Source organism: Meleagris gallopavo, chromosome 1, assembly GCF_000146605.3.
Source record: "Meleagris gallopavo isolate NT-WF06-2002-E0010 breed Aviagen turkey brand Nicholas breeding stock chromosome 1, Turkey_5.1, whole genome shotgun sequence".
Classification (NCBI taxonomy): Eukaryota; Metazoa; Chordata; class Aves; order Galliformes; family Phasianidae; genus Meleagris; species Meleagris gallopavo.
Genome location: NC_015011.2, coordinates 188251541 through 188277958, shown reverse-complemented (window position 1 = coordinate 188277958; position 26418 = coordinate 188251541).

Genomic DNA, 26418 nt, shown 5'->3' with positions numbered 1-26418 from the left:
TGAAGGTCCCTGATTTAGCTCGGCTAAGGCTATTATCTCTCTGCTCGAGAGTCTCACCTTAAACATTTACCTACTGACTTACATCAACCCTTTCTCATGTGATTTAGGTATAGTACCACTCATGTGTGAAGTGAGTTTCCATTTTCCTCTGTCTTGAGTTGAAGCAGAGACTGCACATATCCCAGCAGTGGGAACTGTAAGGCATGACCGTACAAGTTTCCTTCAGTTTCTCTAGTCAAAAATTCTTTTGTCCAAATTTCTCAACTGTACAGTGAGTCCAAGTAATAACAGGAATATAGATTTGAGCAAAGCACTCTCCTTGGACAATGAAATTCCAATTTCTGATGCAGACAGTACTGTGGATTTTATAAAATTTCAGTAGCAAAACATCCAGTCTCCAGCCTAGCACTTAGCATTAGACTAAGAAATACCTCAGGTGTGTGGGTTTCTTTTGATTGGTTTCTTGTGTGGCCAGTCCCAAATTAGAATCCACTCCCGTATTGAAATAAATTTATCAACTAATTTTTCCTATTTTGTCATTAGTGTACCAGGCAGCCAAAAATCCACTTAGAGATTGCTTTAGAATTTGCAGGTTCTCCTTATGTACAAAACTACTTTGATCCTTTCTTTCTTCTTTTTTTTTTTTTTTAATTTCACACTGAATTCAAAAAGAAAAGGCAATGGAAGTATGAAGAACAAGCCACAGAATTTACCTCTATTTTAGCTAACTTTATTGAATAACAGGCCATTTTTCTTGTCCCTTATCTAGTTTGAACATGGCATAATAATTGGTTTATTTGAATGCTAGTATAGATTTTAACATCAGGATGTATACACTCTGTTCCATTTATCAAGCTGTACTATATCCAGTATATAAATTGCCTTTTTTCCTCCAATTTGCAGTATTGTAGCTCAGCTTATTTCCAAGTTCATTAATGGCAAAGTTTTTTTCTAGAGAGTGAAATTACACTAACTTGAAAATGCATTATATCTCACTGTCTTCACCAAGATTAACCACAACAATGTTCTCATAATCACCTTCTTCTCCTGGCTGCTGTTTTTGAAGATGCTGGGGATATGCTGTCAGATATGTCTCAGTTCCATTGTTTATTCTAAAATACATATGCACATACTGCTGAAGGTCATGTATGCAGTCAAAGTGCAAACTCAATGGCCTCCTCTAAGATGACTCCAACATCCCATAGTGACACGTGAACAACTTTTCACACTAAATTTCATCTCCAACACAGCTATGGTCAGGAAACAACATTTATCTATTGTGAAGCTATTCTCTAATCACATTCACCTGAGAGCTAGGAATCCTTCTAACATTCAACCACACTTGTTAACATTTTTCTTTCAGCCATTATTACTAACCAGTGTGAGGTATTTAAATACAGTAATACTATTCAGGCTTCCTTTTGCTCCACTAAACAAAGCCAACTCTTAGACAGGCTCTTCAGGTTCAGATTACACTAGCAGCCCCTCTCCACAGCTGTCCCCACTTTCATTCTCTCTTTACCAGACAGTAACAAATAGAAGTTTGCAATAATCTGAACATGATAGACAGAATCCTGTACAGCAGGACAAATACTCTTCTGTTTTTCTGGGTAATACCTTTTCTAAGACCACATTTGCCTTTTTCACATCACTGCCAAATAAGTTGTTCTTTTCTACCACATCCTTTCTTCCAATGTGCTGAATTCTCAGATAATTGCAGAACTGTACATTGATCAGCAAGGAAAAGGAGCATTTGTGGCAGGCAAACAAGAACTTCATCACTCTGAGATCCACACTTAGACAATGGATATCATTAAGCACATCAGAAGAGCTCTGGAAGGCGCTTACAGCTTGAGCCTCCTGTGGCAGGTGTCAGAATTTCTTATAGAAGAAATATATGGAAGATTTTTCTATGTATTTCTTATAAGAAGAAACTTATAGAATATTCATTGAATGACTGTGTTCAAAGATTGTACCATTTGTATTAAATACTTAAAACCAGAAAATTTTAAGCACATAGTATAAATAATTTTAGTCTAGTCTTCAAAGCCATCTAATTATTCTTCTACAATTACTCTTTCTTCCTTGTACTGGTTAATAATTTTCTATCATTAGAACCCATCTGGATTAAAATTACTATACTCACATCGGATGCAAAAGCACTACATGAAACTAGTAATAGTATTGATCACTGAAAACATTAGTGAGGAAAATTGTGCAGTCATACATTCTTTTTCCCTGCCGCCTAATTCTAATCACACAAACTTGTATTGAGGCATATTCTCTAGAAAAGACTTTGATGCCTTGCTATATTGACTTATTCAAGGAATTTGACACTATCCTGCATGACATCATTGTATCTAAATCAGTCATGGATCTGATGGATGGACCACTTGATGGATAAGGAATTACCTGATGGTTACTCTTAAAGAGCTGCAGCCAAGGTCTTGATGTCCAGGTGGAGACTGGTGACACATAGTATTTTTCAAGGGTCTGTACTGGGACCAGTTCCAGCACCACTGAACAACTCATCTTGGGCAGCACAGACATTTGAACTGCGAGCATGTTCTCAGCAAGTTTGCCAAAAAGCTGAATTAAAAAAAAAATGTAGCTAGCAGGTCAAAGGACCTGATAGTATCTCTCATGAGGCCCTACCTGCATTACTGAGTTTAGCTGTGGGACTGCCAGGGTAAGGAAGATGTGAATCTGTAGGAGTGGATCCATAGAAGGCCACAAGGGCGATGAGAGATCTGAAGTACCTCTCTGATGAAGAAAGGCTGAGGGAGTTTGTGTTATTTAGCCTACAGAAAAGAAGGCTTTGGGGAAACTTCACTGCAGCTTTCTTGTATTTAAAGGGGTTTTATAAACAAGATGGAGATCGACTCTTTGTGCAGTCTGATGGTGATAGGGCAAGCAGGAATGGTTTTCAAGTAAAAGAGGGAAGATATAGGTTAGATGTTAGGATGAAATTCTTTACTCGGTGGTCAGTGAGGCACTGCAACAGGTTGCCCAGAGAGTTATGGATCCCTGGAGATGCTAAAGGTCAGTTTGGATGGGGCCCTGGGCAGCTAGCCCACAGCAAGGGGTTTAGAATGTATGATCTTTAAAGTCCCTTCCAACCCAAACCATTCTATGAATCATACTGTACAGCTTTCATTGTTATGAAGATTATTACTCAGCAAACTTCATTTTAAATACTTATCTAAAGAACTGGAGTTAGGAAAGTAGTCATGTAAAGTTAGTAATGGAGAGGCTAAATAAAATGAAGAATTGAATCACCTCTTGGTTATCTCACTCTCCATTCAGTGCACGGTATCTCTGCAACAGTTGAGTTATCAACTTGGAGAAAAAATGAAACAAACCCAGTTATGCCACCTACAGCCATTTCTATGCCAAGAAATGTTTGTTTTGGTTTGGTGACAAGAATGAATTACTTTTAATGTTGACTCAATCTGTTCTTATACTTCTTCAGAACTTTGCACACAGATAGATTTTATCTATCTATTTAATTTTGTGAGATCTAACTAATCTTTATATTTACAATTTTCACTGTATTACTGTTTTGGACAACCATGTTACATTATCTGAATAAATTTTTTGAAGGATATTAGAGCTCTTCCCTCCATTCCCAAGTGGGAAATTCATCCCCCAAACACCCCACTAGATGACATTAACTGAGATGCAAAATTTGTATGAGAAATATATCTTTACTTTAAAAAGTGCCCATCCTACTTCATATTTGACTGTCTGATCCTGAGGAGTTTAATTTACATGATTCATTATCTTTCTTAATTTCTCAGATACCAGTTCTTTTAAAATTAACCTTCTTCAATAGACAGTAATGTTTGTACAAAATATATTCATTTAATTAAAACTTAGTGAGTTCACAGCTAGTTCTTTTTAGAGTCTCATTATTCACTCCAATAAAACAAGGCACATTTAATAATACATTTTCAGTTCTTAAATATCTCAACAAGCTATAGAGAGCGCAAATAAATAAAGATCCTTGAAAAGCAAGCAACTATGGAAACATTCACGTGGATTGAACAACTATGTGTTTATTACTTATAACTGCTTTCTTTAATACCTGCTTGCAGGATTATTTTTTAGGAAACAAATTTTTACTAATAAATAAGTCAGTGCAGACAACATTCCCCAGTACTGAAATACGATTCTCTGTGGTGTTAAATTGCTGTGATATTCCTCAGAATCTTTTCTGCCTGAACCAAATAGGACTGTCCCAAATAATTCCCAGGCACAGCTGGAGACAGTATGAATCACTGTCTTTCCAAACTAGGCAGATCTGGCATGATCAGATTGCATTAGCTTTTCAAGAACAAATTGGCTGACATTTTGTTCAGGTATAGCAACTGAAAACAGAATTGCATGATATTTACTACTATAAAGCTCACAAGAAGGGTATTATCTCTTCATGTCCACACAAGAGCTTCTACACAATGAAATACTTGACAAGGAGCAGGATATGTACACATATCATAGATTAGTTCTCATCCACTGCTCAAATCCAGTCCTTATTTTTCCAATGTGTTTTATTAAGGTTCACTGCAGTGTTTCAAAAGAGAAGCACAGACAGAACTAACACTTAGGAAATTTAGTGATTAAGCTCAATCCTTGGTCTTTTCAACTCAGCAGTGTACATTTGCTTGGTTCATTTCAGTTTGTTTATTACAATAACATTAGAATTACCATTAGAAATATTAGAATTATAAATTCATGACATCAGAACTGGAAAAAATGTTTTGGAATAGCGTCCAAAGCTCCATATGGGTGCTTAAAATTTTCAGATAAATTTTTGAACTACATTTTGCATATTAACAACATAAATATTGTCAATACAATAGTCAATACAAATCACAGTATTTTGATAGCCATCACTGACCTCCAACAGAAAGTTTAGTCCAAAGTGCTGGTTTTACAGAATTCACTGTAGCTATTTCTACTTCAGTCAAGATTGAAGAATCAAGGGTTTTGCTCAGAGGAAAGTGTTGCAAGGAAAAAATGAATAAACTGATTGCCACACAGAATCTGAGACTTTGAGGAAAGATGTCATTAAGGAAAGAGCCAGTTACTTCATTGGCATTGTTCTTATACTAGCAGATAACAAAAAACTTGCCCAATATGCCTTCAAAGCCTATTACCTATTAGTGAAGGACAATTTTTGATTTGATGCTACTTAGCCACAACTGTACAGAGTAGAAATATCAAAAGGGCTCAGAGCACTTGCTGAACCAGAACCCTGCAGAGTATGTGATGGATTGACACTGCCATCTCTTTTTGTTTAGTTCCATTGCACTCTCTGGGCTAAAGAAATAAAACAGCTTACACCATGAAAGAAAAGGACTCAGGCTGTAACAGTAAAGTAACTCCAAATTGTACTATTTGTGAATACAATATTGTTTTCATTAATCTTTCATAATGACATACGGGCACCAGTTGAGGTCAAGGCACCTTGATGTTGGGTGCATAACAAGAAAGAAGATCTAGCAGGTCAAATGAGTAGAAGATAGAAACACAGTGATGCATAAAGGTATTAAGAGTGCTAGTAAAACAATAACAGCATCAAAAAAAAAAACAAAAAAAAACCACAACCAACACCACACAACAACATTAGTTCTTGGTTTGTGAGAGAAATCCTCACATTCCTGTTCAACAAACTAGCAGCACATGTATACTTAATGACACTTAACAAAAGCACATTGACAGGATCTCAGAAGCACAGCATTGAATATAAGGTCAGAGTAAGCAGTGGTTTGAGTGGGGATGCAATTTCCACAATCAATTTTCCACAGATAGGTCAGGCATCTCTGCTTAATATTGAAATACTGATCTGCTCAGGAGATTATTCTGCTGTAGGGATGGGTTCTTCAGTACTGAGTTTTTATTAGAAAAGTTAAGCACCCAAATAACATGTAGTTTGTAAATGATTGGTAAAAGACATTTTATTAATCATATGTAAATGATTCATAACGTAAAAAAATGTTTTATTAAAAATAAGGCAGTAATATCCTTTCTTACTGCAGAATCTTTTCTATGAGACATTGTCTCTTAGTAAATGCAGACTTTTCAATTGTAAAGATTACGCTGAGTCAAAATAAAATCACCATGGACTTCAGAATAATGCAATATTTTCCAGATTAAAATATTTCAAACAAAGTTTGGACAATATTAAAAATGTGATCAATATCCTGGGATCTATGTTTACTTGGTATTTGACACTTTTTTTAGATAATATTTAAACTCAATGCAATCAGCCTTATTATTCTTTCATAGAATAGAATAATCATAGAATCATAGAATCCTTAGAGTAGGAAGGGATCTTCAAAGGTCATTTTGTCCAACTCCCCTGCAATTAACAGGGACACCATGGCTACATCAGGCTACATCAGGTTGCCCAGGGCCTGATCCAGCCTCACCTTGAAAGGGGTGGGGCATCCACCACAACTCTGGGCAGCCTGTTCCAGTGCCTCACCACCCTAACTGTAAAAAACTTTTTCGTATATCCAACCTAAATCTACTCTCTTTAAGCTTAAAACCATTTCCCCTTGTTCTATCAGAACATATCTTGCTAAATAATGTGTCCTTCTTTCCTGCAGCTCCCCTTTAGTTACTGAGAGGTCTCTCAGATCTCCCGGGAGCCTTCTCTTCTCCAGACTGAGTAGCCCCAGCTCTCAGCCTGTCCTCACAGGGAAGATGTTCCATACCTCGAAGCATTTCTGTGACCCTCCTCTGGATGCGCTCCAACAGCTCCATGTCTCTCCTGTAGTGAGGATTCCACATCTGGACGCAGTACTCCAGGTAAGGCCTCAACAGCACAGAACAGAAAGTCAGAATCATCTCCTTCAGCCTGCTGGCCACGCTTTTTTTGGTGCAGACAAGTAAACTTCTTACATCAGGAAAAATGCTGATCTTTGAAGTTGTAGCATCTTCTCATGCATACATGCATATTAACAGAATAGTTTTATTACAAATGCCTCTAACACTATTTTTAGAGGACAGCAAATAATAGCTATTGGATCTGAAGTCTTCATTGTTAAGTCAAATCCATGGCTATTCAGATGTGTGGTGTATTGCTGATTAGACTCAGAGAGTCTAATTTCACAGATAATGGATTGAGAGCAGTCCTGAGGAAAAGGATTTGGCAATTTTGGTTGATGAGAGACTCAACATGACCCAGCAATATAGTGTGTGCTTGCAGCCCAGAAAGTCAAGTGTTTCCTGGAATATATTAAAAGAAGTATGTCCAGGGGGTTGAGGGAGGTGATCTACCAGAATCTACAGGAGCTGTTGGAGAGGGTCCAAAGGTGGGCCACAAAGATTATCAGAGGGCTGGATCACCTCCTCCATGAAGATAGGCTGAGGGAGCTGGGCTTGTTCAGCCTGGAGAAGAGAAGGCTGTAAGGAGACCACATTGCAGCCTTCCAGTATTTAAAGGGGGATTATAAATAGGAGGGGGAATTGACTTTTTACAAGGGTAGACGTAATATGACAAGACAGAACAGTTTTAAGCTCAAGGCGGGAAGGTTTAGATTGGATGTCATCGGGAAGTTCTTTACAGAGAGAGTGGCGAGGTACTGGAACAGGCTGTCCAGAGAGGTTGTGGATGCCCAATCCCTGGAGGTGCTGAAGGCCAGGTTGGATGGGGCCCTGGGCAGCCTGGTCTAGGACCAGACCTGGAGGCTGGCGGCCCTGCATGTGGCCAGGTGGTTGGAACTTGATGATCCTTGGAGTCCCTTCCAACCCAAGTCATTCTATGATTCTACGATATATTAAATATTCAGGTCCAGGAATTGTGTCAGTGAAACTGTTTTTCTTGAGCACCACTTCTATTTCTGCACTTAATTTCTCTTTACCAAATTCTGTCCTCTTTCTTCTTCACCTAGGTTTTTGATTTCTGCTTCCTGTCCTCTTACTTAAGAGTCTTGGCTTTCACATTCATAGAGTTCACTCATTCCATTCTACAGCCCATCTAATAAAATAATCTGTGATAAAACTGCTGCAAGTGAAATTATGTAGGATTCATGTCTTTGGGCTGACATCCCAACAAGACAGAGCAAGAAAAGCACTACCAAATCTGTGCAACTTTGTTCCAGATTGCCTGTAGAAAGAGCATAGCAATGTTGCACTGTTTTATGGATTTTGACTACCTTTGGCATGTTTTCTTTATGGACATGATTGGTCTACTGAAACACACTTGTATGCTGTTTTCTGGCTTGACTTTTTCTTCATTTATCAGTATAAATACAGAGATAACAATACACTTTGCCATCAAAACTTCCATCTCACTTTTTATTTCAGTTATGTGTTAAGCTTATTCTCTGCATATCTCAGTTGAGACACGTTAGTCACAAATGTCAAATTAACTCCCTGGTCTGTGCAGTCAAAGATATTGTAGGGTTCTATAGGGTCTGTGCTCATACAACAAACATACCTTTGGGACTTGCACCTGTATTTTAGCTGGCAGCATGATTAGATCCCATATGGTTAATGAAATGTAAACGTGTCAGTATTTTGTAGGCTGAGATCTGTCACACGGAGGTGTTGGATGTAACACCCACTCTACCAACTGTTCAAGAGTAGGAAAAAGCTAGATCAGTGAAAAGCTTGTATGTAAAAAAGAAATAGGAACCAGCTTTTAGGCTTTCAGTTTTCCAGGCTTTTGGTGTCCACAGTCTGTCTGCCTTCCTAGGGGGGGAGATATGTCAACCAATGTATTTTTCTCAGTAACGTTTCAGAGTTAATATATATTCAGTATCCTTTCCAAGGGCATGAACACACGTGGTTGTTTCTAGAACATGTACACAAACTGCATGTCCATGGATTTCTCTGGACTACATTATTAGTAGTATCTGAGTGTTCCTAACTCTGTGGACGACTGAACCTCAAAACACCTCCATCACACATTTGAAATGTGGGTGGTTGGAGCAAATGCTTCCAGGACATCTATGTCTGCCAATTCCCATCCTACAAAATACCAAACTATTATAAAGTCATTGAACAGGCCCACTTGCAGATGGTTGCAAGCATGTCCACAACAAGTCACAGAAGGGGCTGTAGGCACATCCATCATAGCTCAGATCTTGTCAGTTGTTCTCCAAAACTAGCAGATGTCGTCATCTCCTCAGTGTCATGCCCCATACTTTACCTACCAGTGGATGGATCAACTTGAGCATGACAAATGGTGCAGCCCCATGCAACCCGGGGTATCTGAACCAGTATCTCCATCATGTCGCACTCACAAAGTGTCTGCAATTTCGTCACATCCATATGTATACTCCAGGAGAACACAGATCTCTTACTTCCTCATAAATCAACTCAAACTCTCTGCTCCAGTAGCCACTGTATTGTTTTGCATTCAAAACCTAATTCACACAGGTCAAATTTTATAGTGTTATAAATTTTGGCATTTTATTTTGTTTCCCACTCCTGAATGGAATATTTGAATGGACCTGAAATAAATGACATAACTATGCTTCCAACTCACTGAATCATGAAATAACCAACTAGCAAAGGCAAATTCACAGCACATAGATGAAAAGTCAGTAGTCCTTCTTGTCATTGCTTGGCTTAGTGACACACACACCACCTTTTGTGGACAGAGAAGTTTCAGTATTGGCCTGACATGGTCATACATAGCCATGCATGACTCTGAGGTTTCTCAGCACATCATCTCCTGGGTCAGCTCCATCTACATATGACTCTTCCCACAGAGTTGTACCCGAAGGCACCTTCTAGCCCTGCCTGAGCAGCCTGTGAACAGCTCACGTAGCTGAAGTTGTCTGCATAAAACTGTTCGTTGAATATATTCATGAATAATGCATAGAATTGTAATAAAGTCAGCCTGGGAGCAGGGAAAGAAAAGGACAATGCCAGCCTGAATGATTCAGACAGTTCTACTTAACAGGCGAGAGGCCAAAGACAGAGGGAGGGTAAGGAAGGTCACTAAATTGAAGAAACATCCAAGTGGGAAACAGAGGAGGAAAAGATAAATTGTTAAGTCCATAGGTCTTGTAACCTTCACTTTTTCAATAAAACTGCTTATCAGTAGGTTGATATAACTATAAAGATTGCAATCTCTTGTTGATTATCTTAGCAAAAGGATCTGGATTTCCAGCCTGTTTTTGTCATTAAATAAATCAGACTTTTATACAAAATCCATAATGTTGAGATTCTTGAATTCATGCTTTACCAGATGCCTTCTTTTAAACTACTTGTGTAATAAAGATAACAGAGAAATAAAAAGGCAGAACTGCTTACATGACAAATACACCCTTAACTTCTTTTCTGTTTATAAAAGCGAATGAGAAACCTCTGTCTATTTTTAATGATTTTTTCTCTGGTCTTCTTTGGAGACCTCCCACAAAATTCTCAGCAGAGTGCAAAGACTGAATGGAAGTGAGAAAGGAACAGACCTTAACTGCTCCTCTTCTGTCAGCAGAAGGTATAAGACCCCTTTTCAAGCTTCTTGCTTTTCCTTCTTTTCTGTGCCTAAATATAAATGCAATCACTTCATGATGTCAGGATGCATCTATTCTGCTTGTTCAGTGCAGTTCCTAGATCACAGACATCTATAACTTTTGTGAGCCAGAAAACACTCTGAAGAATATGTCAGTATGTTCCTTGATTACTCGCCTCTCTTGCTTACAGAAGTCGTCTCTGAGGCAACATGGTAGAGAAAAGATGGATGGGACACAGTTTTGGGCTGTTCAAGTACAACAGATGTTTTGGCTAGTAACCCTATGAAAATGTAATTTATAACTAAGTTGGATATGAAGACTGTTGACATTTATGAAGGTGATACAGAGGAAGAATTTCAGCTTATATTTCCCATTAAAGGCTCTCTGAAAGAGAAAAAAAAAATGTCCTGTGTTCAACTAAATGAAAAAGGTACAAATCTAACAACTATGATACTCCATAAATGTAGAACTGCTGAAGAATGTATCTACTTAGAACCCTATTTTTAAATGAGCACTTGGATTTCAAAATGTGAATTTTAGAAGACACCTGGACTAAATCTGAATTCTCCAAATGAATGAACTTTAAAAAATGTACACAACATTGATGACCTTTATTTTAACCAAGGTTCAATCAACTTTATTTCCAAATCTGTGCATTGTATCCTATTCATACAATTATTGACACCAAAATGACAATCTTATTTTGACTGAGGAGGGAGAAGAAAAAAAATGTTAAAGAACATGAGGGTAGAGAGAAGTAACCAGAAAAGGGCAAACAGAAATAATACTGAGGAAGGTGAGCTAGTAAGCTAGATGGCCAGAAGATGGGCTACAACAAAATGAAGGAAGATAACTGTAAAAGGGAAACATATATATATATACATGTTTATAGGCCAAAACTGCACTGGTTTGCTGATAAGGTGTGCGTAAACAGCTTCTATGTGGATCTAAAATCGATTCTGCAGGATTGCAAGCTGAAGAAGCATAAGTAACGCTTCCACTAATAAAAAGAGCAAAAAAAAGGTGGTAAGTACTCTTTAGAAAGGATCTTGACAAAACTAGAAAGATTTTTAAAACTATCTCTAAGAACAAATACTACTCTACAGTACTTTACAGTACTTTACGGAAGGGACTCAGGAACTGAAGTTCTTTGTTTTAGCCAGAAGAAAAAAAGCCTGGGAAGACACCATCTGAGAACATATCAGAATCAAGAGGCTATCGGTTGGAGCCTCTTTCTTTTGGACAGGAAGGATAATTCACAGTCCAACCGGATCACCCAAGATTGAAATGAGCATTGTTGTCACTTAAGGAATATCGTGTGTATCTTTGTAAACAGTATGTTTTAGCTTAATCAATAACTACTAATTGACTAATAACTACAAATTGACATTTTATATAGCAAAAGTAATGGTCTCTGCTGTGCTAGACTAAGTATAGTTATATGTACAGTTGCTTAAAGCTGTACATACTCTAGAATATCAAAACTGGACAATTGGTTCACCTGTTGTAACTATCTTGTTCATAAATATTTTAGCATAGACATAAGTAATTGCATAAATACTAATCAAAGGATTCTCTTGCTAAAGTTTTATTTTCCTTTTGGTAGTATCTCTATTTGTATTACTAAGGAATTTTTCCTCTTTGTGCCTCTAATATCACCCAGGAATTTAGTAGAAATCTATCTCAGGAAAAAAAAGTTTTTTATAAAAATCATACCTTAGGTGATGGCAGATGAGAAACATTTGACTAAATCAGAACAGACTGAAGAACAGATATTTTTCCATATATTTCCACTCTTCTCAGCAGTTAAGTTAAATTTTGGCTGTAGGATCCATTCACTGAGCAAGTTCACTAGGCACTCCTATTATTACCTTTGTAACTTGTCTAGTATATATTGGACTTCTATCAATAGCAATCACAAATACATAATTTGTCTACCTTTTAGCAATATATTTGATACTACATGGAGGTTTCTGCAAACATTACCTGAATCATGTATCAGGCCAGTCACAAATGCTGCCAGACACTTGTATTAAAAAGAAATAAATACATATAAATAAATAAAAGCCATCTATTAGAGGGAATCTTCACTGCAGTTTTCTCCAGTCAGCATATTTAGAATGATGAGTTAAATCACGTTAGTTTAAAAACAAGGGTGTGATTTATGAAACGCATTGTCTCAAAAGTCTGCTGCCAAGGTAGATTGTAACTGCTTTGTTAGTAACGTTCCCAATCACTATTTTAATGTACATACTCACAATATGCATATTTATAACACTAAGCATTACAGCATGGTATGCTTCCACATCACCAGAGGCTGCAATCATATTTTAGTAAGATGGATGCAATGTTATCTTCCATACAGTGGCTTCCAAATTAAATTAAAGCAAAGTCTACAATATTTGGTTTATCTCCAAGATCACTGTCTCCTTGTTTCAAATGTTTCAGAAATCAGCTAGTCAGAACTGCCTTGGAGAAGTCTGAAAAGTTTAAAGGATCCAGCACAGGCCTTTTGTCTTTCTCAGTCTACAGAGAAATTGCAAGTTAACTGAAAGTAAATTAAGTGGTCCTCCATGTATCAATCAGTGATCCTTAATTACATGGAAACATTCTGATTTTGAAGCAACATTGACTTAACTCCTACACTACCAAGCCACCAGACAAGCAGTTTAACTAACCTATGACTTTTGGCATTGCTTCAGTTCACTACAAATGTAGTCATTTTGGCTTTTAATTCTGACTTCTGAAATATAGTGATTATTTTTCTATGGCATATCTGTTTTTCAAGTGTATGACACGTATTCTTTCATAAACAAAATAAATTTGCGTAGAAGAAAACTAATTTCAAAAATTAAAATAATAAAAACCCACAATTAATTCATGAATGAAGCATTGACAAAGTAAAACATTCTCCAGTCTTTAGACCAGTGATTCTTCCATTTTTTAAATAAGGTATTTAGACATACATTTTCATTGAATTTGAAAATATTTGCATGGAATAGTAATATTCTGTGTGTGTGTGCGCGCGTGCCTAATTTATATGCATTTTATGTAAATATAAAGAGAAATATCACTTATTTAAAAATTCAATGAATCTAATTTTCAGTTACATTTTTCTGTGAAAAGCAAAGAGAGTTTCTGAACACAATATTTTGTATCTGAAGAAGAAAAAAAGGTGGATTCTGAAGGAAAACCTCCATAATCATATAAACAAAATTTACTCCAATCAGCAGGCTTAAGGTATACTTATTGCAGTTCCTTCATTCGTTTCATCTTATTCCCACACACACTATGACTAATTTTCATTTTGCTCTTTACCTGGTTGCAAAGGGTATAGGCAAAAATAGTCTTGTAACCAACCACGTTTGAACAAATACAAAAGTAAATGTGTGAAATAACACTTATGTGACAAAAAAAGAGTTCTTTTTCTGTTATACTTCCTCGGGTATGTCCTAAGAAAAGGAAGGTGAATCACCTGTATATAAGCTTTTATAATAAATTTAAATAGAGGAAAGTGTTATTAAAAAGAAAGTATTTTGAGATGAGTTTGAGACAATGCTTGTCTGTAGAGCTCTGTAAAGAAAATGTTAAGAGTACTTTGCTTCTTCAGGTTGTGTTCAGAAGTAAATCAAGCTTTTTAAATAATGAATTGAAATTTATCTCTTGCCACCCTCAATAAAGTTGTACTTTTGTGAGTTTGTGTTTTGCCAGCATATATAACCTCTTCATTCAGGGAGGCAAAGAAATGGTTTCCAATAGCAATGAAAAATGTCATTCATATTATCAATTCATCTGGCTCCAAGTAAATTTTATGCAGAGACTTACAGGGACTGACTTTATTTCTGGCTAGGAAGATCTGATCCCAATGTCACTGTAGTCAATGTGAGAGTTTCAAACAGAACTTTAACAAAGCCTTCTCACCTCAATGATGGTGAAGAAAATCACATACATTTTTCTCCGATCTTTGGTCTCAGAGAAAGACCAGAGAATGCTTTCATATGTGAAATGAGGTGAAGCATCCTTCATCTCTTGTGACACACAGCCAGATTCTTGAAATGGTGAAGCAAAAAAAGGCTGAGGCAAAACTGGTTGCTTGAGCTTCACAGGTCATCTGCATATGAGACCCAAAATCCAGACATGGGTCTCTCCTGCACAAGTATTATGTAGACAGCACATAAAGCTAAGAAGGATCCATCATATACTTTGGAAAACTGGGGGACAAAGCTGCGGGGCTTATCTCTGCTGAGCTGATTTGCTTCAGAGAGATGCATAAGAGAGGATGAGAATCTTGGCAGCATTATCAACTTAATGTCTATCAGCAATGTCGATTTAAGCAGTGAAAGTTGTTTTAAGAAAAGTTGCTTTAAATCCACTTTCTATTACAGTGGTGGAAAAAAAAAAAACAGCAAACAATGAAGTCAGCTGAGAGAATTAGATCAACATGGAAACCACAAAAAAAATGGTCTCTGGCACATCCTATGTGCTATAGCAATTTCTAAAGTAAAAGAACCTTGCTTCAGGCTTTAAGGGATAAGTTGCAGCATAAGGAGTTTCCAACCATACTTTCCCTCTTGGCCTGCTCACTCCTGCTCCCCTGACCCACAGTGTTAACATATCTGTTTATTGAGCCACAACGTAAATTGGATTCTATAAATGATGTGGCTTTTCAAAAAAAGTGTCCTGATGATGAGTGAAGGAGATTTACTTCAAAGCCAGATTGGTTCAGAGTAGAACTCCACAAATTAAAAGCAAGGAAGAGTTGGAAATTGAGTTGATACAACTGACGTTTCTGAGTCATATCATTCCTGATAGAGCTAAGCATCAGGAGTTACAATCTGGAACTAAGACTTGTGAAGATTTCTAACTGGCTTATGTAAAATACACTGTTATATTTACACATGTAAGTGGAAATGACTCTTGTTTTATGACAAATATCCGTCATTTGTTACTCATATTTCTTGTTAATTAGATTGGAGAAATTTCCTACTTAAAATTATTAGTAATCACTGAAAATAATGTTTGCCACCTTCCCATTAATAGGAAAAAACATTACTGCATTACTGTGAGTGGCTACTCGCACAGCTAGAGGCATCACCTGATTAAACCATAAAGGTAAATTTCAGAGGAGCAAAGCCTACTAGCATCTCTCAAAATATTTGCATATTTTAAATGTGAAAACCTAGAATTAATATTTAACAACATTTTCTGTTCAACCTCCCAAAATTTTAATCCAACTCATTTAGCGTGATTGGTAAGTACAGAAGGAAACATGCAAACAGAAAGATTTTTGTGATAAAATTATTCTCAGACGTTTATTACACTGGACCAAAAAGAGACCTATAATTTTGTCTGTTGATGGAACTACCAAAGCCATGAAATAACGAAGAATTTTCAGCTTTTTCTTTTTTCCCAATCTAGCTATGAATGTTAGGACCCTCCCTATCCTTGGAAACCATAGAATCATAGAACTGTTTTAGTTTAAAAGGACTTTTAAATGCCATCCAGTCCAAATCCCTTGCAATGAACAGGGACATCTACAGCTCCATCAGGTGCCCAGAGCCCTATCCAGCCTGACCTTGCATGTCTCAGGGACGGGGCATCCTTCCCAGAAACCAGAAATCTTATGTTGGAGTAATCTGGCTACAGCACAAAGATTAGCTAAAGATATTGAGTGCAGACTGCCAGAATTTTAGGAGGTACTGAATTAAATTCTAGTGTAAATGGGAGAGCAAGATCTTAAACAGAAAAAAAAAAAAAATAGTAAGAGGAATCTATTTTTTTTCTGAATTAGAATTTTTCTTGAATTAGAGAATGTGAATGTAGGGCACTAAGTATAGAGGCACTATTCAGGATATTTATAAGTAAACAATTACTCTATTGAAAGGAAATTAATTCAAAACTTAAAGTAATCCATATTATTCATATCTCTTTTGCTTGCTTACTGAATTTCCTTACTTCAGCATAGCAATTTTTTTTTTATAGCGACTTTTTTTTTTTTTTTTTATAATCTTTCTGTTCCTGGAAGGAACAATATCTGCCATAACATTTAAAAGGTGCCCAGAACATCAGCTTTCAGAGAAGTACCTTCATAAGCTTGTATTTGTCTATCCCATTACACATACCATCTGTTCTACTGTTACAAAACGCCTGTATGATGCTATTTGATTGCAGATTGTACTCACCATCATGACCAGACCATGTATATAGAGTATAAGATTCCTGTAACCCAAAGTTAATGTTCATTCACCGAAGTCCAGAGTTATACTGCTGTAAATGTGGCATGAATTGTATGAGGCCTTGGGTATTAACTGTACCACCTATCTTGTCCACTTAGATGTGGGTGGAAGTAGGCAAATCTTACTGAAGTAAAGTCATTCAACAGCTCTTCTTCACACTCAACTCATCTTGCCCGCAGCAGCCACCTTGAGTTTCGATCCTTGTGTTTCTATTCCCTTCTTTCCAAAATACAGAGCAAGGTTATTTTGCCATGAGATTAACATGCCATATGCTACCATCTGCTCCAAGAAGAGTATCCATGGGAAGTGGCAAAAGTGAGTATTTTCACCCTGTGCATTCAGACCTTGACAAAAGCTTGACAATTCCCCACTGAATACATAAGCATCCCTGCTCAATAAGCAGAAGAGTAAGAATCATTCAAAGTAAAAACTATACAAGTTTTCATAAGTAGTCAGGATATACAATCTCAAACTAATGCAATGCATAACTGGCATCATTTTTTACTGTGATATTGTGCATACACATTTGTAGAGGAAAGGCTGCACACCAAACCATGCCAAAGGCATCAGCAGACACAGAGTAGTTTCACTACATGATATGACATCAGATGATTTATACATTATTATTTAAACTGCTAATATACTCATGCATCCCCAGAGAATTGAGACTAAAGTTATTTACCAATCTTCATTATCATGATGGAATAATGATTACAACAATCTTCATCTAAGTTCTAAATTGAATTTTTTTTTTTTAACACTGCAGAATGAGCTTGCTACGTATCTGTAGGAGTATAATGATTTCTACATACTTGCATTCAACCAGCGTTCCACCAAAAAGGGCTTTGAATAGTATAAATTCTGCCAGAGAAGCATACTCTGTGTGTGGGAAGGACAATCTGCTTTCTATTGGTTGTAATAAAGCCAGCAGCATCTGCTGCTGTTCAGCAATGCTGTCACCAGTACTCAATCTCTTAATAATGTGCTTTTTTTTTTTCCCAGATCATATTCTGAACCTGTCTGAACAGAGGTGAGACTCTAAAATTCATCACAAAAGCTAATTCCAGAAAACATATTACACTGTGATGCCATTAAACAGGAACTAGTGAAACCTTCTCTTTAGGCAGTATGAAATTGTAGTCACTCACAGCAAGATAAAACCACTCAACCACAAGGAATAAAGAATTAATGTAATCTTTTCCATAGCATTTCCTTTTAATCATACTCTTCTGAGTGCTAGGCAAATAAAATTAAGCTCTAGCTGAAATTAATAGAGAAAAGAAATACAGTACATAGTTCTGATTTTCTGGACACCTGATGGTGTGTGAAGAAGATGCAAGGAGAATTCTTTTGCTCATTTCTAAATCCAATGGTTAGATACAGAGCAAGGAGTGGCTGCAATACTCCATGGAGTACTATAGAATGGGCAGAAACAGTACTGATCTCAAGAAGCTGGGACAAATTGCATTCAGATATTAGCCAGAACCACAGGTCTTTTAGTAGTCAAGCCTCTGTGGCTCAAGTACTAATCATTGGTTTAGCTACTGTTTCAAAGGATGATTTAGCTTTCTTCAACACTAGAAAGACCAAGCACTTTCTCGTTACCCACTGATATCAATATAGTCAAAATTATTATTCCACATAAATATATCAAATTATTGTAGTAAAATTAATTAATTAATTAAATTAAGGTTAAAAAAAAAAAAGGAAACTCCAGAGTAAGTACACAATTTCTCCTTTAACTCACACAATCCCGTATTTCAAAGTGTTTTCAGTGGTTATCAAAACAGTGCTACCTCAGCTTGGTACAGAATGTGAAACCAAAGTTAAGTGAAATTAAAGTCTATGCACTGGATAACTGACTGACAAAAAGTATCCATCAAATTGTCACCATCTAGCTCTCTGACCACAACAAAGTGGTTCATAGGTATCCTTATATGGGAAGAAACAGCCTCTTACCTTCAGTATGTACAGCAGAAACATAGGTCCAGTTGTAGCGCTTGACAATGTCCACCATAGCCCGTGCTTGCTGTGCATCAGATGGTACAACTCTCATAAAATACTTGAACAGAGTTTTGTCGCTTAGGTCCATGCTTGTGGCAGAATAAGCAATCTGAGGTATATTGAAAAGCTGCAGTAAGTTCTGAACCTGGATAGCAACTGAGCTAGAGCCAGGGCCAATGACACCAACAATGGGTTTCTTGGAGTGGAAAGATGATGAAGATCCATCTACACATCGCACCATCCCTTCCTCTTCTTCCGATGAAATAAGAGAGTCCCTTATAAACTCAATGCTTTGCTCTAGAGCCACAGCAGAATGCCAGCAAGAGTCCCTTATTTCACATCCTAGTGTTATATTTGGCAACAGCGTTGGGTCCAAATTAATTCTGTCAAGGGTATGTAGCATTGCCTCCACTCTCTGAATGCCATACTGCTCTCTTACCTCTCCACATTTCCTCTCATGAACTTTGTCAACTGTTGGTTGGTGGTGGACAGAGAACAGAGCTCCAATGATAATATCACCAGGCATGTGTGCAACCACCCTTCTTTCATTGGCCTGTGCAGAAACCAAAAGCCTGAAGTTCCCACAGACATCTTCCTTCAATAATAGGATTGCAAGGAACAGCAAAAGAACCATTTTAGGAAACGGTTTAGGCTGGTAGAGACAACATGATTGAACAAAATTGAGAGTTGGTCAAAAGCAGTTATCAATTCTTTTGGATAAACAGAGTAGAATGCTGGTTAATCAGTAGTTTGCACGTTTTCTCTAAGGTGTCACCATCATCTCCAAGTAGACAGTGGTGCAGAGCTGTAAATGTGATCATAATCCTCATAACCTTCAAAAATGAATAAATAAAAGAAATAGATTTAAAATGAGAAATAAATTCAGCTTTGTAATCTTTACTTAAGTTGCTCTGCTGTCAATGACTGTTATCTTGTCTCCTCTACACATTTGTTTCTGTCATTATTCAAGTTGGAAAGTTTTGTTCTAATTCAATGTTTTGCAATCTTAGGCTTGTAATTCTGCTGATATAAAACGGTGTCTTACTCTTGGATGCTTTTAAAAACTCTTTGGGGAAATGTTTTCAAAACTGCAAAATACAGACAAGTATTAATTTCCAAAGAAAGATATTGCCACTTCTAATACATCTTTGAAAACAACACTCTTTACTTACAGATGTTTCCCATATCACAAATGTATCTATCACACTAATGCACCTAATTCAATACTGTGATATCAAGTACAGCACCAGCAAAATTTTTTTATAAATAAAGTCATTCCTGATATATGATCAGAAATGCAGAATCTGGCTTTTCCAGTCTGAAAATGTTTCTTCTTTGTGAGCCACAGTATGAAATGAATGATCTTTAAAGTAAGCTAAGATTAAGAAATTTGATCTATTTAATAACATTTGTTTTTATTTTAACCATGAACATTTCAGCAGAAGAATAACAGATTCATTTCAGTTCTAAAGCAGCAGAGTGGAATCATTTAATATACTTAAGTCAAAAATCACTAAGAAGAAATTCAGCAAATCTCTTTAGGGAACTATATAGACTTTACTAGAAAGAAGAAAGCACAGATACTATATAGGTGCACTGATGCCTAAAATATTTGATCTGCTACATTTTCTGACAGTCTGCAATGCGATCACCACTCAGTTTTACCACTGGCAAAGGATCAAAGAGAGAAAGAAAGAGAGAAAGAAAGAGAGAAAGAAAGAGAGAAAGAAAGAAAGAAAGAAAGAAAGAGTAAGAATAATTATCAGAAATGATTAATCTCTTAGGCTGTGATCAATGAGCTTGAGAACATACTTGAAGATGTTCTGTACCTAGCAGTGCAATAGTCTGCTCCTGCTTTGAAACATAGCACTTAAACTGTAGTGTTTAGCTTGCTAGTGGATCCACTGATAGCAAAGAAAGTTAAACACACTCTTGCATCAAGGAAGATGCTGAGCTAGTTAGTGAACCACATGCCCAGTCTCATTATTAGCAAAACAAAAGCAAAACTATAGGACCTCACCTAATCTCAGTTTTACTTACATAAATATTTTTATAAAATAATAACATTTATATAATAAATGTACATAATAAAAAAGAATATAGGAATTTCCATACATTTCAGATCCATCAGTAATTTCTAATCCATTGATACGACTCTGACAGCACTCTGATGCTGCAAAGTGAAAGAAACCCTTTGCAATGGAGAGTCTATCTCTGTGTCTTCCAGTGTCAAAATTCAGCAGGAGTAAAATCCTGGATTTACCACTCAGCGCTAGAGCATTCAATACACAGTGTCACAATGAACACCTTCCTGATTCCAGCCAAATCTAAAAACATTTTTTCTGCTTTAGGTTAGCCTTGTTTAATTATTATTTTACCTAGACATCTGTAAATTGTAAAGTATTTACACAGAGGCAATCCTACAATTGTGTCAGTGAGTATTCCCAAATTAAATCCAAATCTTTAAAAAGATAAAGCATTGAATAGAAATGGTCTTGTAATATGAATTGCAATATTAATAGGTTCATGAAATATTAATTTCTAGTAATAGAAAGTGATAATAATGAAATAGGATTCAGACAACTGTAGAATATTTCAATACTTTTTTTTTTTTTTTTTGGTTGAAGAGTTGGTTTATCAATACTGCAATCCCTTGCCACTACGGAAGAACAGCAGATCAGTTCAGGTTAATTAGTCTCTAATTACAGAATATCACTACTGGTTATGTGTTCCAGTTGTTTGTTCTGTGACACTGAAGATGATACTGTCTAATTTGTAAACAACCTGAAGGATGAATAACAGGGCATATCTTAGTACAGTATCACAACGATTACATTCCTATACCTCAATGTAACATTTCATCACTTAAAAAAAACTTTTAATTATTTTTAATGTGTTGGTGTTTAAACAGAAATAGTAATCTGCTATTCAAAAGCACAGATGCTTATGATTCTGAGTTTTACATACTAAGTCTACATGCACAGAGCCTGTCTATATCTAGACCAAATGCCAGCCCTGCCTCAGACTGTTACAGCATATACAATTACATGTCTTTTTATAACCTAGTTGCTTATGCAGCTGCGTACACACAAATAGAGTCTGGGGGTTTGGAATGAGCTTGTGATACAAAATGTATCTAATCTTAACTCACACTTTTAATTCTACAATCTATATTGCTGAGACTTCTGGCCAGGTTTACTGGCACTGTCCATAGCCTTAAGACTATAGATTAAACAATTTCCATACAGGATATATGGGAAATAGAAGGCAGCAGGGACATCTTTATCTTCTTCACTCCAAAGAACAGCTGTTTATTCTTCTCTGTCTACAGTTGTATTTATCTATATAGCTTGCAGGGTAAAGAATGAAGTAAAGCTGATGGTTTCCTTTATAATTCTAGTTCAACAGTAATAGCAGATAATCACAACTAAGGGCTCCCAGGACCCAATAGCAAGTTATCAAACCAATCAAATCCTTCCACACCATGGTATCCAAGGGGAAGAAGGGGCCAGACGCCAAGTGAAATTGCTCCAGAATTAATGATTAGTCTTCACATGTTCTGCTGTACTGCAGTGGAAGTCAATTTACTTGGGACTGTCAATGTTGTTACTAATTGCACCAAAAAACCTGCTTCATTTACGTAGTATTAAATTTAGGGCTCCAAAACATCTGATATGAATGCCTTCTGTGGGCTTCCCTAATGCAGGAGAACAACTTGGAATTTATACTGACAGGCAAGTGAATCTGCTAAATACTACAGATTTGCATTTGTACAATAGAGATCTGTTTCTGTGGCCTTGATCTTGCTCTCACAGTCCTAAAAATCACAGGCTGAGGTCTGGAGGTTGTCTGATCCATCTACCCTAACCAAAGCAAGTTCAGCTGAAGCAGGTTCTTAGGGTCACATCCAGTGAGATTTCAACTAGCTGCATGGATGGAAGTTCCACAGTCTTTCTATGCAGCTAATGTTTGTCCACACTAACAGCAAGAAGGTTGTTTACTTATGTTTAAATGGAAGTTCTCACATTTCAGTTCATGTCCACTGCCTGTCATCCTTCCACTGGATATGACTGGATATGCCATTCAAAGATGCCTTGAGGGTACTTAGGCAGCAGATCACATTCTAGGCTAAAAGATGGCTGAGCAGAGAGCTGATAGACTAAGCACACTAATGACATTTCCTGGAGAAATCCTCCATTTCTCCCTGAAAAGATGGCCAAGGGAACTGTTCAAATATACAGTTTTACTGCTATCGTATCCCCAAAGAATCTTATACAAGTTATTTTGATTTTTATTCTTTCCTCATACTGGAAGCTTATTATTTTAAGCAATATGATTACTACAATAAAATTAAGCAAAATTTTATGAGCTTAAATATAACTCCTGTGTTATTAGGGGAATTTCACATTGAGAAAATTGAGAACAGAGGTATCAATAGCATCATAGAAGTAAACCCTTGAACACATATATAAAGTAGTAGAAATCACTTCCCAATTAATAATTTATCTGCATTTACTTGTTTTTGTTGATGGACAAGCAAATCAATATGCACAGCACTTAGGGTCAAATTTATTTTTCACACTTCAATTTCTTTAGCTTCAAGAGAGTTACTATTAATTCACTGCAACATAGACATAATGAAATCAGGCACTTAATTACTGGTGTATCAAAGTTCTTAGCTTATTCCAGCTATGGATCTAACTGTAAATTAATTCTGAAGTCCCCTGCAATAACAACAGATGACAGGCACTCAGGTTTCTATCCTTTGCTGCACTCAGAACAATTGCAGAAGTAATAAGGTGAAAAGATGATTCTGCCTATCTGTTCTTCGTTCAGCTTTGCTCTAGTCAAACTTTTATGGGCTACCTAGATGAAGGCACGATGAAGCACTCAACAATTTCCTGTAACCTTTGCTCTCTCCAATAGTAAAAACTTTATGCCAGCCTCTGCTAGGAGAAATTCTCAACTGTTTCTTTAGGGCAGAGTTCCAAGTACTTCATGTTGAGGTTTAACCGAGTAGAAAATGAGCATCTGTAATATTCCATGAAACATCACACAACTCTTGAAATGATTTATTTTAACCTGAAATGCAAGTTCATCTATAATTACTGTCTGTGCAGACCAAAACAAAGAGCCCTCATATCTAACTGAATTAATTAGATCACAAATCCCACAGCAGTTCACAGAGGGATGATTTTGCACTGTATATGTGACTGAGAGTTTATACATGGAGGACATCTGACTTTTCTTCTTCCACAGCAGGTGTTAACTGTTGACATTCATAGAGAGCCTCTCACCCCGTGAGTTACATTATTATGACAGCGCCCACTAGCGACTCCAGAATGAAGGAGTCATTGCCATAATCTGAATTCTTCTGGCTGCGTAGCTTCTATAGATAAGATACAAAATCAGCAAAGGGAATCTATTTTGTATCAAGGAAAAAAATAAAATAAAATAAAATAAAAACAAGAAAGATAAATACTTTTGTTCTTTTATTTATTTTTAACTGATTAGAGCTCTGCAACCTTAGAGCCTCTTAGTTCATCTTTTCTAAGCCTACTCTCAGATTAAAATAATAAAAATAAAATGCCAGATTACTGAACCACAGTGCTTCGGTGTAGTGAGAACTCAAGGTCCAATGAGGAAAGCACTTGGAAACATGCTCAGTGCTAAATGCATGAAGAATGCTGTTGGTCAATCATCTGCAAAAATTTATCTGAATTTAACGTCACTTTATAGGATTTTCCTGATTAGAGAAATCATTAAAAATTATGCTCCAAACCCACTGATTTGTAGAGACAAATTTTATTTGTAGACTATGAACATATAGCTTACAGCCATATATCTGCCAAGGAAATGCTTTCCAGGTATTCATTTACAGCACATACTGCAATTAATTCTGTGCCTTCAGATATCTGATAATAAGTATCAATATAGATATAAAAATGAATCAAATCAATACATGCCAAGGAACTAACCCAGACTTCATCATCAGAGAAAATAAAAAATAAACACACACACACACACACACACACAACAAGCAGAAACTGAATTACTGGCCCTATATCCTACCATTTTTTCTTAATACTTGCAGTGAAGATCTTTAAAAGGCAAGAAGATGGAACTGCCTTAGAAAAGTCATTACATAAGAGAGACTTCTCAGCTCTTCTCAACGGGGGTGATATGAGCAAAAAGTGTACACTGAAGTTTCTAAGATGCTAAGAATTTGCTCAGTACTTCTGGCTATTGCCATTGCAAACACGAAACATTGGGTTCAGTCTATTCCGGAAATCTTGTTCCCAGTGCTATAGAGAGGCTCACATTGCAGAAGGTCTCACACACCTACTTGGAGGTAGTTTCTTTGGTCGCACAAAAATCTGATGCCCTCAAATGCTCTTTAGTTGCAAAACATGATTGTAAGCACACAGGTATGTTTTAAGATTTCTACTGCCATTTAACTTCTCCATTCACTAATAATATCAATAAATAAATAAATAAATAAATCACTTCTCTGAATTTCAGAGGGCATTGGATCAAGCACTTTGACAAGGAAAACAATCTTTTAAAGGGGAGACACTATGAAACAATTTCCTGCAATTCTACTTAGAAATAAATTAAGCAGCACAGAGGAATTCTAATCATTTGGTCTAAATAGCTACTGAAAATAACAGATTAGTGGGCTGATCTCATGCGTGTCTTCACAGATAATAAACATAGAATATTAGAATTATCAGCAAGTTCCTTAGCAATACAGGAAGTCTCACCACCCCCCACACTTTCTGATTAATGAAACATTTTTTGTTTTGATGTGTAGGTGCTTAACATTACAGCAAAACTTGCAGTGATTCCTGCAATTCTGCTAAATATACTTCTTATTACTGCCATTACCAAAAGCCTGTTATACCACATAATGCAGAAACTAACAGCTCTGGTGTGATTTTAGCTGTAATACTGGACATTTTATTAGTTAGCAAAACTGTATGATTTGTAGGAAGTGATCAAACAAAAGCTATAGCAAATCCAAAATCTCATCTTCTAATCAGTCACAAGAGTAGCTTCCTGTACTACCACTATATCAAAGAAAAAAATCACAAATAAAATGACAAAGAAGCTATATAGAGACACAAGAAATATTTTCTGATCACCTGAAATAATGATTAGCACTGGCATCCCTAATTACATAAGCATGTAGTTAAAATCTTTGAGAATGCACAAAATATTAGTATATGACAGAAATGTTTAGGGATACAGTAATAACAATGAAGTCATAGAGAATAATAATTTAAAAACAAAAAATGTTAACTGGCAGTTAACTCCTTTATACTTTCTCATTTGAGGACAGCTTAAAGCAATGTATTTTCAAGACAGTCCTCTGCCACTTTGCTATCGAGACGGTCCTCCCGCTACGTCCTCAGGACTAGAAAAAACAACTGTCCATTCTCACCGCTACATATCCCCACCAGAAAGCCCTTCTTGTGGAGGAGGAGGAGGAATGGAAGGGGCCCTACGGGAGCGAAGGAGCGCCGGTGTGCGGACACGGAGCTGCCGGCGCTGCCCATGGTGCTGAACACCGCCTTTACCCACCTCGCGGGCTGGTTGTAGCGAAGGAGGAAAAATAATCTAAAAATCAACCAGTGGCTAAATAAATAAATATATGGATATAAAAGACACAGTGGTCACAGTTGTTTTAAGGACCGCTTTTT